General features: G+C 41.9%; 1 pseudogene; it reads right to left on the bottom strand.

The window, feature by feature from the left end:
- Positions 1 to 14,280: 14,280 nt before the first annotated feature.
- On the bottom strand, positions 14,281 to 15,189 carry LOC138146577 (nitric oxide synthase-interacting protein pseudogene; annotated as a pseudogene).
- Positions 15,190 to 15,445: the final 256 nt, after the last annotated feature.

The raw sequence follows: 15,445 nt of genomic DNA, 5'->3' as shown, positions 1-15,445 counted from the left end.
CTTGCTAGCTAGGTGCTAAATTCTTAATTATTTCTAATCTGCTAAAAGGTTGAAAGTGCTTCAGCATCCCCTATTTTTTCTGCAAGTTGGGACAAAGCACCAATCATACCAACCCAGTTCTAACTCTGATAATTCAAATTTTAGAGGTGTTACCAGCATCTGATACACTACACCCCTGAAAATACCATCCTTAGTACCCTGAGATAAAGAATGGAGAACTGGAACAGACAAATAGTGCAGGGGAGATTTTTAAAACCAAAGACTTACCAGTCATATAGAAACAATTTAAAGAAGGGGGATTACCCTCAGCAGTGACACCATCAAATGTGAAAAGTGATGATATGTTCCCAATCAGAAATGTTTCTCAGCCTCTATAAATTTGTTTCTCAAGGTAAATCTTCAGTGAGTCTGACCCCATTTGCTAACAATGCATGTAACTCTTAACAGCATCTCAAAAGCATACTTACTCTCAATTTCGCTTCTCATTCGTTTTTACGATGCAGGAGAAATTCAGATTATATAGGCTTTCTTTGTGCTGAGATGGTAATTTTATATCACTGTAGATTAATAGCATTTTTAGTGATATTTGGTATCACTCATTTGTCTCTTATGGTCGTAAAGATATATATTTTTTTCTAATTTGGCTTTGCCAACAAATAAAAAATAAGAGTCTTTTTGTTGTTGTTGAATGAGCGAAAAAGTCATTCTGATCATGAAGGATTGTTCTCTTTTAATGTACCCACAATCCACCACCTAATTGTTTCTGTTATTGCAGCAATACCGCTTCCCATAAGAATATGCATGTGTGTCAGTGCCCGGGCGCCTGTGCAGTATCTGGTCTGAAGAAGTGTTTCCTGGTGCCTTTAACTTCCTATCATGGAACACTTTAGTCCATCAGCTTGTAGACTCTGCAACCAACAATGGCTGCACGATTTAGCATACCAACCTTAAACCCCTTTCCAACAGGGCGCTTCAACAATTCCCCTTCCCAACCTACGACTTCTCCTGGGGATGCAGTTTTACAGACTGCATGATGGTGCTTTTTTCACATATTTATGTTTCTGTTCAGAGGGCTCGGTCCTACAGTGCTTGCTTGCAGCAGGCAACGATTTCAGGCATGCTTATTATGAATATGTAAAGGAGGTCGCATTCCGCTTAGCTATCTTCTTTTAAGAGCTTTTCCCATCTGCTAGCGTGTGCACTGCAAAGTTGGAACATAAAACGCTGATGAGTGCCTCAGTGCAGACTCCCAGAACGATCTACCTTGCCTGGGTTTACATCACACTCTCCTGAGTGCCTGTTCACCTGTTCTATTGGAAATTTTTAATTATGTCTCTGACGCGAGCTTGGCAATTTCAGCGGACACTTCCCAATCTTTCAAAGTCTTTATGCTCCATTTCATTCCTATTTCTTTTCTGCCTGTGTTAATTATTTTTGCAGCCAGCATACGTATTTGTCAATAATGCATTACATTTTCCACGTGTCAGTTCCTCAAGCCATCAAAGAGCCCTATTTTTATATATGTTATACATTCTAAGCCTCTCCCCTCCACCCCCACCACCCTAATGGGGTCACTTGGCTATGCGTCCTGCTTCCGCATTCCAATTAAAACCCGGCTGAAGTTGTGCCAACCTTGGAAGCTGCAATGGTGTCCCAGACTGTGGTGCTTGAAGAGTGGGGTACAGGGGATAGGATGCGGTCTGCTAGACTAAGTCTGAAGACCTGGCTTCACAGAGACTGTGACACTTAACTAGCTCCAGGCTAATGGGCCAAAGATTAGCTCCCTGCACCTAAGTTTCATTGTCTAAAAAATGAGGACAGTGATTTCCAGAAATACTTTCCTCATAGAGTTGTTGTGGAGGGAATGTGATATGTATGTGTATATATGTGTGCATATACACATTATACATGTATCGTATATGTACATCTATCTCATAAATGCACACATGCATGTGTTGTATATATGTACATGTATGTGTATGATATGTGTATGTGTGTATATGTCTATAGATAGATATAAAAGTTATTGTCTTTGGCGGGGGGGGGGGAGCAATACATGTCAGCAACTGATCTTAAATGATAGTCCTCGTTTACTGGAGGCAATGAAAAATAAAAGCAACTTGTCCAGCGTCACATAGCTAGCATGTGTCAGAAATGAGACTTGAACCCAGAGCTGAGCTTGGTGATGGATAGAACACTGGGCCTGGAGTCAGGAAAACTTGAGATCAAATCTGGCCTCAGATATTTACTAGCTGTGTGACCCTGGACAAATCCCTTAACTTCTGTCTAACTCAGCTTCTTCAATGGTAAAATGAGCATAATAATAACACTTTCCAGAGTTGTAAGGATTAAATAATATAGTTGTAAAGCTCTTAGCACAGTGTTCGGTATATAGTTGGCATTAATACTTGACCCTATTCTTTCCACTAACCATGGTGCTTTTCATTCAAAGACAAGACAGTTCTTGTCTCAAGGATCTTCCCATCCAACTAGTAAGACTGATTACATGTGCACTCAGATTAACTATCCTAATGTTATAATACCATAAATGCAGAAGGGGGCTGAACAGAGAGGAATGTGAAATTATCGAGGAAAAGGGGCACTTCTAGCTGGGAGTGACTTCCCTGTGAAAGTCTTACCTTTTCTCCACTCCCTGAGATAGCCCCCAAAAGCTCATTCATCCTCTCCTAAGATCAGTGAAATTCATTTGTACTCAATGGGCACTTATTAAACATCTATTATACTAGATGTTAGGAATAAAGACAAAAACAATTGTCTTTATCCTCAAAGGCCTTATATTCTACTGGTATAGGAGGGAGGCAGGATGGACAACATGGAGAGAGATTAAAGAAATACAAAACATATACAAAATAAATATAATTTCTGGGGGAAATTGAGGAAAAAAACCTCTTAAAGGAGGTGGTACTTGAACTGAGACTTGAAAGGAGCTAGGAAGTTCCAGATCTAGGTTCTCAGGGACTTGATAATAGTGGGGAGCTGGAACTTACCCTGACTTATTCCCATTGTTGAAAGATCATAGTGAGGATCCCATAGAAGTGCCAAGATTTGCTCATTGTCCTTAAAGAGACCCAAGAACCTGGCACAAAGTTAGGCACTAAGAAGTTGCTGACTGAACCAAATTTAAAGGGCTTGGGAAATAAATGCATGTCCTATATCCATCTTTGTGATCAGAAAGTGTATTGAATATTTTGTCTTCTTTTCCCCCCATTTTCTCCCCACTGCAAATTCTCATTATCTTATGACCTACAAATTCTAAATTTCCAGGATTTTCTTTTTTTCACCCTGAGAATTTATCAATTAGACCTATCTAAGGAGCCAAATAAACACCATTTCTAGAGAACTCTTCCTTTCTTTCAGTATGAATGCTCTTTTAGTGAAGAGCACGTGAAGGGAAGTCCCCTTTTTCATTTGTTTGTTTTGCTGTAGTTTCAGATTCCCTCTGGGAGCTATATACATCCTGTTCTGAGCCTTAGGTTCCTTGGGGAAGCACTGAGTCTGTGACAGGAAGAGCAGGGGTGTGTGTACTGAGCATCATGGATGGGAAACCTAGAGCTGAAACAGAAGGCTCCCCTTAGTCTGCGGTGCCCACTCTGTTTCCGCCTCTCCCTAAACACGTCATTCATGGGGCCAGGAATCTTCAAAGCTCCACACTCTGACCTCTTGTAAGATTCCATTTCTTACTTCCCTTCCCTATGACCTGAATCTATCATCTTTCCCTGGTGATTTTATTACTTTGTGATCTCTTAATCTATAGACTAGAAAACAATGCTGGGGACTGGAGATGGAAATAATGTGAGGAGTAGTAATGTGTATAATATATATTAAAAATAGTAAAGGATTTTGGTATTCCTGTAGGAATGTCCAAACAGAAACTAATCACATTCTGAATATTCTTTTTATAATTTCTATCGTTAGTAATAATTTTCTAACTCTTACACAAGAAACCAGTGGTCTTTAACATTTTGTGTGCCGTGGTCTCCTTTGGCAATCTGGTGAAGCCCATGGGCCCCTTTTCAGAATAATATTTTTTTAAATGGATAAAACAAAAAAGGAAAATTAAAACTTTAATGAAATAGTTATAAAAATACATTTTTAAAAACCAAGTTTATGGACCACAGGTTAAGAATTATAGAACACATCCCAAAGAATGTCTTGTTGGGAGTATAGAGGGTGGCAGGGAAGATGAAGAAGTCTTTTTCTTTGCCCACTTTCTAGTGTTCATGAAGAGGGCAGGGCCTATGGCAGAGCTCCAAGGGGACTGACCCTAGAACTTTTCCTCAGTGGGCTTGTTAGTTCAGCATAAGAACTATCAGTGTTATCTTTAGCTTCAGCTGAATCTTGTTTGACATTGAGACAAGAGAAATGTTTTGTTCTTTACTTCTCCTTTGAATTGAATATAGAAATGAGCTCATATGCAAATTAGGCTTTGCACATGTGCTTTCACTTGAATGCACAATAATCATGTGAGGCATTATTATTGTGAATGTTACTTTCTTTTTACAGACAAATTAAACATCTCAGAGAACTTAAATGACTTGTCCAAGATCACAAAACATGTAGCTAGAATCCCAGCCCAAGACTTGCAACTGTAGTTAGTGCTCTCTTTCTTCTAAACTACCCTGTCTCACTATCTCACACTATTATTAATATTTATTATTATTGTGAATGAGAGGCCTCAGAATCAGAAAGACGGGTTCAAGTCCTGTCTCTGACAATTTTCTTAGGTCTCTGTTTCCTTATTGGAATAAAAAGGTTTGAATTAGATGCCCTCTGACCTCCTGCTCAGGTGTAATTCTGTGATATTATGCATACCAACTAAGCACCCCTAGAGAAATCATTTGAAATATCAATGCCCCAGCTCTCTCGCTAAGACTATCAGTTGCAAAGCAGGTTTAGGTCTCGGTTAGTAAAGGAATTTTCCTCACCAGGGGTCCTTTTTACTAATGAAATCATGGATCTAAAGAAAAATATTATGAATCCCTAAGACAACCTTGCAAATCACCTCTCTAGTCACTGACCCATTTGCCCATGCAAAGAAGAAGGGCTATTCATTTTACTGTCTCCATGGGACAAAGCAAACTAATTAAAAAAAAAAAGCAAATTGATGGAGAGGGCTGGTTAGTAAATTCTGTGTGCTTATGTCCAAGGCCAATTCAAAGTTAACCAAAGTGTTTCCTTGGACTATTTAAAACAAAAAAAAATTATCCAAAAAATTAGGTACTACTGAATGGGGGCATAATATAGGTACTTCTACCAAATTCAAATTATTTATAATCATTGATAGCTTATGTCTAACTTTTAATAATTATAACTGAAAATTTTATAATGTGTTAAGGTTTACAAAGTTCTTTACACAAATGACCTCATGTGAGTCTTACAACCACTCTATGAAGTAGAGACTGCAAGTGTTATTTTCGCCATTTTACAGAAGAGGAAATTGAGACCAGGAGAAATCAAGAGATTTGCCCGTGAGTGTCAGGTGTGGGATTTGGAGGCAGGTCTTCCTAACTCTAAATCCAATACTCTAGCCAAGATACTAGTATACTACAATGCTTTATATAGGACACAAGATCATAGGCTTGGGACTAGAAGGCACCTTAGAAACCAGAGTCCAACATCTTCATTTAGAGATGAGGAAACTGAGGCACAGAGACATTAAAGTGACTTGCTCAGGGTCACACAGGTAGTAAGTGACTAAAGCAGGATTTGAACACAAGTCTTGGTGCCTTCTAGCTCTAGAACTATGATGTGGTGATCCTGAGTGTCTTCCTGAAACTCTATGACACCACATATGTATTGTGAAGTGGTCTGTTTTCCAGAACCCTTCCATTTCTGTCCCCCAGCATACTGTGATAGAGGGGTCAAACTGCCCAACCCAGATTAACATGTCATTGGGAAATATTTTTAAAAATAAATAAAAGATACAATGAAACACAGATAACATGACATTTTAAAACTAAGTCTAACATCGTGTCTGTGATGACTAACTTTGAAAGACTGGGCTCTTTTCAGCAATGCAAGGCTAGAAGACAACTCCAAAAGACTCATGATGGAAAGGGCTACCCACATCCAGAGAGAGAACTACAGAGTCTGAATGCAGATGGAAGCAAACTGCTTGCTCTCTCTCTCTCTTTTGGCTTTTGTTTCGTTTGTTCTTTCTTTCTCATCGTCCACTCCATTGGTTATAACTCTTCTTCACAACTTGACTAATGTTTAATGCAAAGGTATTTGTAGAGCCTACATCAGATTTCATACCGCCATGGTAGGGGGGAGGGGAGAAGAAAATCTGGAACTCAAGTGACTGGAACTGAATGTTGTAAACTAAAAGTAAAAAAATAATTAAAAAAAACCTAAGTCTATATGCAACCTACAAGGAGTCTTCTGTGTGGATTAGTAGCCCATTTCTATTTGAATCTGACACCACTGCCTTATGAAATAGGCTAGAGCATTTCCTATCACCCCCATGTTGTAGCTGAAGAAGCTGAAATGCTGAAAAACTAAATATTTGGTCCACCTCCATACAGCAAAGCTCACTAGAACCCAGGCATCCTAACTGCCAGACCATCAGACCCGACTCAGTTCTTTGAAATCACAGTAGAAATTGGTCCTCCCATTTGGAACCACTGATATTCCCAACACTCTTAAGCTATTCTGATCTGGATAAGGGGAGGAGAATGCTGAGTTAAAAATATTACTTGTTGAACTCCGAGCAATGTTCTCTCTAACAAACAGCTTAACTTCTAGCAATCATATACGGTCCAGCTTGATTTCAATGTCTGCTGGTCTCCATTTCACCTCTACTTATTTCCATTACCTTGCATATTAGGGATGTCAAGTTGATGGGCCTGCTGTTCCCCAGGGTGGCTATTATAAATCCTGGTGCTGCACTGAAATGCTTCCAGTCTTCTGGAACCTCATTTGAACTAAGCAAGTCCTCCATAATGATCATTAATGATGTATTGCTGGAATGTAAATGTTGGATATTAATCTTTTGTTTATTTCCACTGCTCCATCAGATTTTTATACAGGGATTTTTGTAACATGTAGTTAATTGACAGCCAGCATAGCCCCTCTCCTTGTGAGGACTGTGGTTTTGGTTGGTAATTCACAGTGGCAAATGTAATCTCCTCAATGTGCTGGGATATGACCCTGTCTCCTTTCACTGCCCTGGCTCTTGTTATCAGGACTGTTCTGTGATACACTGAATGACACAAAACCGAGTTCTACTACAGTGCAAGCCTTCAAGTGAACTGAACCTTGTGTTTTGTCCTAAATCTTGGAGCCGCAGCTAGAATTATGTGGCACACAAAGCCTGGGTCTTGGAGTCAAGGATATCTGAGTTTCAATTCTGCCTCTGCTAGGTTACTAACTATATGATTCTAGGTAAACCTCTAAAATGGGGATAATAATAGCATCTACAATTGATGTGAGGGTAAAATTTGGTCACATTTAAAAGGATTTGCAAACCTTCAAGTACCATATAAACATTATCTATTGTTATAATCCTAACTGACACAAACTAACTATATGACCCTAAGCAAGTCACTCTTTAAGATTATAAATTGCAGAGATGTCAACCTGCTAAATAAAGGGAGTTTCCTCACTTGGGACTCCCCTTTAATCAATGAAATCAGGTCCAGGACCTATCTTTATCCTCTATTAGCATTCATAAACAGGCCCATGCTATGATAAGGCCTGGGAATTCAGTTTAACTCCATTCAATAATTATGTACATCCCGTGCAAGGTACTTTGGTAGGTATCATTGATAAGGCACAGGCTCTAGGAGCCCCCCTTGAGCTCTCTTTGAATCTTTGAGGTACAGGCTCTGGGAACCCCACCTTGAACTCTGATTAGTCCCATTTGATGAGGCATTTGCATGAGGCCATAAGCCTTACATTGTGGCTGGGCCCAGACCTGTTATTAGCCTAGTCCTCCGTTGTCCATCTACTTCCCACCCTTGAGCCTATCACAATATCAATCCATCCTAGAACTGGCCTAGCCCACCATTGTCTGTAGTCTCCAAGTAGCCTCCAGCAACTTCCCACCCTTAATCACTCATTGACCTCATTAACTCCTTCTGAAGACCCTCTCCAAACTCCTCCCCTAAACCACCCCTAGATTCCTCCCACAACCTTCTGTATAAAAGACCCCATCTCATACCATGTGGTGTGAGAGTGTTATAGAATGACCTATCACAGACTTACTGTGTCCAATACAAGCGAACTTTTAATTAACTTTGCTTTTCTTTGGCTGAGAGAAGACTTGAGTCGAATTCATTTGGCAGGACCCGGTGTGTTGGTATTTTGGGGTCTTGAGCACCCCTAACACTAAAAATCATCATTTTATGCTGAACCTCTTCACTCTGGACTCCTACTGTGTGGGCTGAGCTAGAATAAGGGCTTCTGCCTCACTGTTACTCCATGAGAATGCCAGCAATTCCATTATAGTCTTGTGCAACTGCGTTTACCAACATGGCACTAAGTCCTTTTTTCCAGCCCATCTCCATGATCTGTTTGGAGATAGTATTGTACTCATCAGAGGTCAAAAAGTAAAGGAATAAGGAAAACTATCATGAAGTTGAATTACAAGAAGAATTGGCGGTAGAATGATTCTAGGTTCCTAAAGCTATACGGAACCTTAGCAGTCATGCAGTTCAACCCTTTGAGTTTACAGATGAAGACATTGAGGCAGGGAGAGATGCAGTGACTTAGTCACAGAGATACCTCTGTGGGAGGAACATAAATTCTCTAAGGAAGTTATTTTGGGCAGGGGTATCGTGAGATAATTGGAGGGTGTCAGGAGGGAAAGGGATGGAGGAGAATTACCAAAAAGCAAACCAGATCAAAAAGAACTAACTTCTGTTGTATAAACCCACACGGAGGTTACAGAGGATCATATCTATGAAGGTAAGAGCTAAAGGACAAATTTCCAAAAGGAGCCTTTGGAACCCTCAGGCAAGGAAATTAGGCTGGGTCAAAATGCTAATAAGGATCACTTCAGTTTGTAGGGCTGATGGTCAACAGAACTGGGTAAAATGCATGCAGAAAACTCACTCTGCACATCCCTAATCCCTCATTCCAAAGTGGAATGAACTTTGTGGGATCACTGAAATGGAGTAACACCAGGGAAACACAGCACTTAGTGGCAGGCAGAGGAGAGATGGGTGCCAAAGAATTCTTAGAAGAAAATATGTGCATGAGTTAACTACTGGACACCAAACCAGCGGAAGCTGTAAGGAGGAAATGAATTGTAGAGGAGTCGTGCTGAGGCAGATAGGAATGAAAGTATATAGAGGGATATCAAGGGCCAAAAATTCCCTCCACTGAAGATAGCAAATCTGAACCTCAGGGATAAGGAGAAAAACAGGTAGAGTTTGACAGCCATAGGGTAGAGAAGAACCAGGTGATTGGGAGTCTATTATTCCAAACTATCCCTGATCAAAGATAACCTCCAAAACTATACCCAAAGGGCTATAAAGCTGTGCAGACCCTTTGAGCCAGCAATACCAGTACTAGGGCTGTATCCCAAAGAGATGATATAAAAGGGAAAAGGGCCCACATAGACAAAAATATTTATAGCAGCTCTTTTTGTGGTGGCCAAGAATTGGAAATTGAGGGGACGCATATCAATTGGAGAATGTTTGAACAAATTGTGGCATATGAATGTAATGGAATACTATTGATTGCATAAGAAATGAGCAGGCAGATTTCAGAAAAACCTGGAAAGACTTACATGAACTGAGGCTGATGAAGTGAGCAGAACCAAGAGAACATTGTCAACAGTAACAGCAACATTGTACAATGACCAACTTTGATAGACCCAGCTCTTCTCAGAAGTACAATGACCTAAAACAATTCCAAAAGACTAATGATGGAAAATGCTATCCAAATTCAGAGAACTTTGGAGTCTGAATTCAAATTGAAGCATACTGTTTTCTTTTTTTTTCTTTCTCATAGTTTTTCCCTTTTGTTCTGATTCTTCTTTCACAATGATTAATGTGGAAATATGTTTAATAGGATACATGTATAGCCTATATCAGATTTCATGCTATCTTGGGGAGAGGGAAGGAGAAGGAAAAAAATTAGAACTCAAAATCTAATAAAAGTGAATGTTGGAAGCAAAATAAATTTTTAAAAAGAGAATAATCTCTGGAGCATTGCTGCCATCTGGCCTTTGCTTGATGGTCTCCAGTGATCAAGAAACCACAATTCATGCCTATACTCCTCTGGGGCAATGCAACCCACTTTGGTGGAGCTCAAACTGTCAGAAGCATACCTTTACCTTGTGCCACCAAATGCCACTCATTGCCCCTACTTTTGCCCTTTAAATCTAAACAGATTAAGTCTAATTGCTCTTGTATATCAGTTCTTTTCTCTTTTCTTTAGACATTAAGTCTCCCTATCTCACCAAGGCTGGAAATGCAGCTATCACAATATGGGCTGAATTCCATCAGCAATTGGCACAGAAACTTTAACCAGCTCCATTTTTCTGAACAAGGCCAATTGGTCTTCCAAAGGCAGCCTGGTAACCCTTCTCATCCCCACCCCCATACTGTAGCCCATCTTGACTCTAGTCCTATTTGTAGCTTAGAACTCCCCAGCTCAAGTAATTTTCCAGCTTCAGCCTCCCCAACAGCTGGAATTATAGGCACACACCACTATGTCCTTCACACATCACGGTTATTCAGATATTTTGTATTCATGAAATCATAGATTCTGAGACAAATGAAAAGTCTGAGACAGTTTCTGGGTAATTAGCAATCAATTTATTAATTATGGCTAGCAAATAATCAATAGATTGAGGTCACTGGCCCTCAGAAACCAGACAGAAACCCTGGAGAATATCTAATGTTTAAATGCCCTTGGAAGAGTGGGTGTTCCCAATAGGTGGGTTATTCTAATATAAAAGAATCCACCTTCACCCAGGCCAAGATCAAAGAACAAAAGTGGGGTAAGAATTCTACTTAGTTGAGATGGCCATTACCCTTTAATCAGAACTCTCTCAGTTGCTTGAGGTCCTGCGCAAGACAGAGGAGGATGTCTCACTGTCAGCTGTTCTTCAAAAGGTTTGGGGGGGGGGGGCTATGCTAAGTGCATACACTTTGGCCCAGCAATACCACTTCTAGGACTGTATCACAAAGAAATCATATAATTGGGAAAAGGTTGGGCGGCTAGGTGGCACAGTGAATAGAGCTTATATAAACTGATGCCGAGAGAGGAGAGCAGAGCCAAGAGAACTTTGTACACAATTACAGACACATCTTATGTGTGACAACTAACTCTGATAGACTGGGCTCCTCTCAGCAATGTAAGGTTATAAGACAATTCCAAAAGGCTCATGATGGAAAGGGACATCCACATCCAGAGAAAGAACTAGAGTCTGAATGCAGATTGAAGCAAACTACTTTCTCTCTCTTTTGTGTCGTGTTTTGTTCCTCCTTTCTTGTTGTTCACTCCATTGGTTATAATTCTCTTTACAACTTGACTAATGTTTAATTTGAAGGTATTTGTAGAACCTATATCAGATGGCATGCCGCCATGGCAAGGGGAAGAGGAGGAGAATATTGGGAACTCAGGAGACTGTGGAACTGAATGTTTTAAACTAAAAGTAAATATTTTTTTTAAGGGGAAAAAAAGGCCTGGGCAGTAAATGAGGAAAGAGAAAGGGGAAAAAACCTGGATCTCCCCTCCCCCCCCCCAATATTAATCAGTTAATAATCATTTCAGCTTAAAACCAGGAAGGTGGTAAGAACAATTCATGAACAGTATTTAGCACAGTGCAAAGCATATAGTAAGCACTTAATGTTTATTGACCAAATGACTCTTTTCCTGTCACTCCTCCCATTCTGCCCCTGCTTTCCTATTGCCTACCCTCAATTGGCTAATGCAGTTTAATCCTAGCCCTGCCTGACCATCATGGGATATAGGGTTGTGGGATGGAACACTGCTGGTATCAGCCATGACTATGCACCCTCTGGCTCAATAGCTGTGTCTTCCCTACCCTATGGTTGTCATAGAACATATCCTGACCTCCATATTCTTGGCTCAGTCTTAATGAGTCAAACTAAAGCCAAAGGAGACAATGATTCCTTCCACCTTCTCTATATTGATGTTATACATTTGATCAATAGCCAATTTTCTTGCACTTTAAGGTTTGCAAAGCATTTCACATCTATTATCTCATTTGATTTTCACAGCTTTCCTGGAAGGCAGGTACTAGTGAACTATCCAGGATCTAGGGCAGATTTGCACTCAGCTCTTCCTGTGTCCAAGTCTAGCTCTCCATGCACTGTGCCACCCAGCTCTTTAAATATGATTCCATTTACCAAATTTAGCATTCTTAGTGTCTGATTTGAGAGTTGGCTGTTTCCTTAAAAGGTTTCATGGAATGAAATGCACCCATCAAGGTATTTAGGGGTCTGGAGATGCAGCATGACAAAATGCAAAGAGCTTGTCCAAGGACATTAGTTCAAAACCTAGCTCTGCCACTTTCCACCCGCATGACTAAGTTGCTTAACCTCTCCATGTCTATGGCTCTCTCGTCTGAAAAATGCAGAATTCAGACTAAATGATTTCTAAAATTTCTTCCAGTTTTAAAGCCTAAACTACTGTTAACTTCCTATATGACCTTAGATAAGTAGCCTTCTCTAGGCCTGTTATTTCCTCTATAAAACAAGGGTTTTGGACTATATAAACTCAAAATTTCCTTCTATCTCTCAAGTCTTTACTTTCTATAGTTTTTTGAAGAGTTATCTGCTTCAGATAACACTTATTATTTAAAAGATATTTCTCACAATTTATTTATAAAACTTTGTAGAATGTATTGTAAGACAGAAACTACATAGCTTCCATAATTAATTAGGATCATTGATTTAGAGCTACAAAATGCCCTTAGAGATCATCTAGCACAATCTATACCTCACCCCCCCACACACACCTCTTGACAATGGAGGAAATGAAGGTAACCCAGCGACTGACTTGCCCAAGGTCAATGAAGGGACACAGAACCAGTATTTGGACCATAGGTCCAAAAATAACTCTACAGTCAGAACTCTTTCCATCATACTATAAATGATGAAGACTATGCTAATGGCCTAAGTATGAAAATTTTCTTTAGAGACTTGACTGCCCCTTCTTGAAACAGTTAAAATCATTTTCGTTGATTGGCTGAGGTCTGGGATAATTTGGTAGGCTCAGGCTACATGTAGACTTGGGTAGCACCCTGATGCTTAAGTATATTAAAAAGGGCAGACAGGGTTGAGAGCATAACAGAGAGAGATGAACATAGAGACCTGAAAGGACTTTGGTCCCAGGGTAGTAAACCCTCTCCACTGGCACACTTCCCAAAATTGCCACTCTCCCCCTTAGTCCTTGAGATGGCCATGTTGAAGCACTAGCAGAACCTCTTGGACTATCTTGGTCCACCATTGCCTGGTGAAGAGAAGGAATTCTTGCACAATGAGTTTCAAGACCCAACTATGAAGATGCAGTAGCTCCTTATAGCAGCAAGCACCCCAGCATCCCCAGGGTGGCTGCCAACACTGGTTCTTAGACTTGCTTTTCTAAAGGAAAGCAACTCAAAATGGGTTAACAAGCTTACTTTAATCAATCAAAAGTATCATTTACCTTGTTCAGGGTAAAGTCAGAACCCCAAACTTCAGAGTATACAGACAAGAGTTACAAGAAAACAGAAAAACATATCAAGCAGACATGCCTCCAAACTGTCCAACCATTACATACATCCATACCTAATCACAGTTACTAGAAGGGGAAGCATCAACATCTGGGTTTTCAAAGCCAAAAGGCTCTCAACAGCTGCCCAGAGTCTCATCTGGTCAAATCACACAACACTTCTCAAAGTGAGCCCCAAAACCAAGTCTCACATCAAGGATTATATAGCCTTCTCCTGGGTCAGAGAATGTAACAACCCTCTTGACCCACTGCCCAATCACAAAGCACCAAGGTCTGGGAGGTCCTGAAAAACAAGCGTCCTACCACAGGCTCCAGGTGCACTGAGGAACTGGGAAGATCTTAAAAATTTACATTCCTATAACACTCCTGTGAGGTGCAGATGAAGGTTTTTTAGTTCCCAGTTTCATTTTAGAGTCCTGAATTTCTAATCTCAAGATCCTGATCTGATCAATGGTGCTCGAAAAGTCAGTCAATGGAAATATCTGACTCTGCCCTATAATCAAAATCACAAGCAGAGGTGTCCATTTTTTTTTCATTCAGAGGCCAACACCTTTATTATCCATTTGCTCAGTCAGCATTGGCCCCCATGCTCCCCTCCCCCACTGGGCCCCTTCCAGCCAGCATGGCAGGGAGGGCCCTCTTTGCCTCCAACTGCACCCCAGAAGCTGCAAAGCCAGTGCCGCCCCTCTGGAGCAGGATGATGTTCCTGTCTGTCAGCGGGGCTCTGCTCACGGCTTCCACCATGTCTGGCCGGATCAGACGCTCCACACACTTCACGGTCACCACGGCCGGGATGGTCACAGGACAGCGCAGGGCGTGGAGCTGCTCAGGACGTGCTGGGTGACCACACACACTTAGCGCTCCCGCCACGCCTCTGGCCACACCCAGTCGGCACGGCACGGCCGTCCACGGGGGTGAAGTGGACAGCCGTGAGGTCCGACAGGCGCAGGAGTTTCCTGGACATCGGGCACCTGACACCCAGCAACGGCTTCTCCAGCTCAGCGGCCTTGGCTTCGGGAGTCAGGGACGGGATCCAGAAACTGCGCAGCTCCTTTGCCTTCTCCTGGGGTCTGTCCTCGGCCCGCTCGTGGGGTGGAAGGGCCGAGGGGCTGGCTCACGATCGCTGCCTCCTCCACGAAGCGCTGGAGCTGCTCCGGGTGCTGCCGGGGGCCCGCCCGGCGCCCCTCCTCCTGCCGGGCTGGGCTGCTTCTCTTAGGCCTTGAAGTGCCGGGCCATCTCCGGCTTCTGGTGCAGGATGTACTCGAGAATGGCGGCCCTCTCGTAGAGGAAGCCGTCGGGGGTCACAACAGGGTCACGGCAGGGCTGCAGTGACAGGCAGCAGCAGTCAAAGTCCTTGATGGCCTCCCCACCGAGGCCCACGCTCTGCGTTCCATAGCCTGAGGCCACAGTGACCTTTTTCTTCTCATGATAGGTGTACATGGTGCCTGGGGTGCAGTTCTTCCTGTGGCGGGTCATCCTCAGCCCGGGATCTCCACGTACGCCCCAGATCCCCTGTAGAGCTCCTCTGACCACAGCAAAGTAACAGTCACCTACTGTGTTTCCCCGATAATAAGACCTATCCCGAAAATAAGCCCTCCCCTTACTGTGTAAGATTCCTCTAAAATAAGCCCTCCCCCGAAAATAAGCCCTATTGAGATTGCTACTGTAGTGAAGGTGATCCCCTGCGCTACATGCTAGTTACGGTACCCTCTGTATGCACCCCCATGAAACG

This window comes from Petaurus breviceps, unplaced genomic scaffold, assembly GCF_028583685.1.
Source record: "Petaurus breviceps papuanus isolate PSGF00001 unplaced genomic scaffold, PetGlider_PUasm1.0 90763, whole genome shotgun sequence".
In the NCBI taxonomy this organism is placed as follows: Eukaryota; Metazoa; Chordata; class Mammalia; order Diprotodontia; family Petauridae; genus Petaurus; species Petaurus breviceps.
The sequence above is the reverse complement of the archived record's forward strand: the minus strand, read 5'-3'. Positions and strand labels throughout refer to the sequence as shown.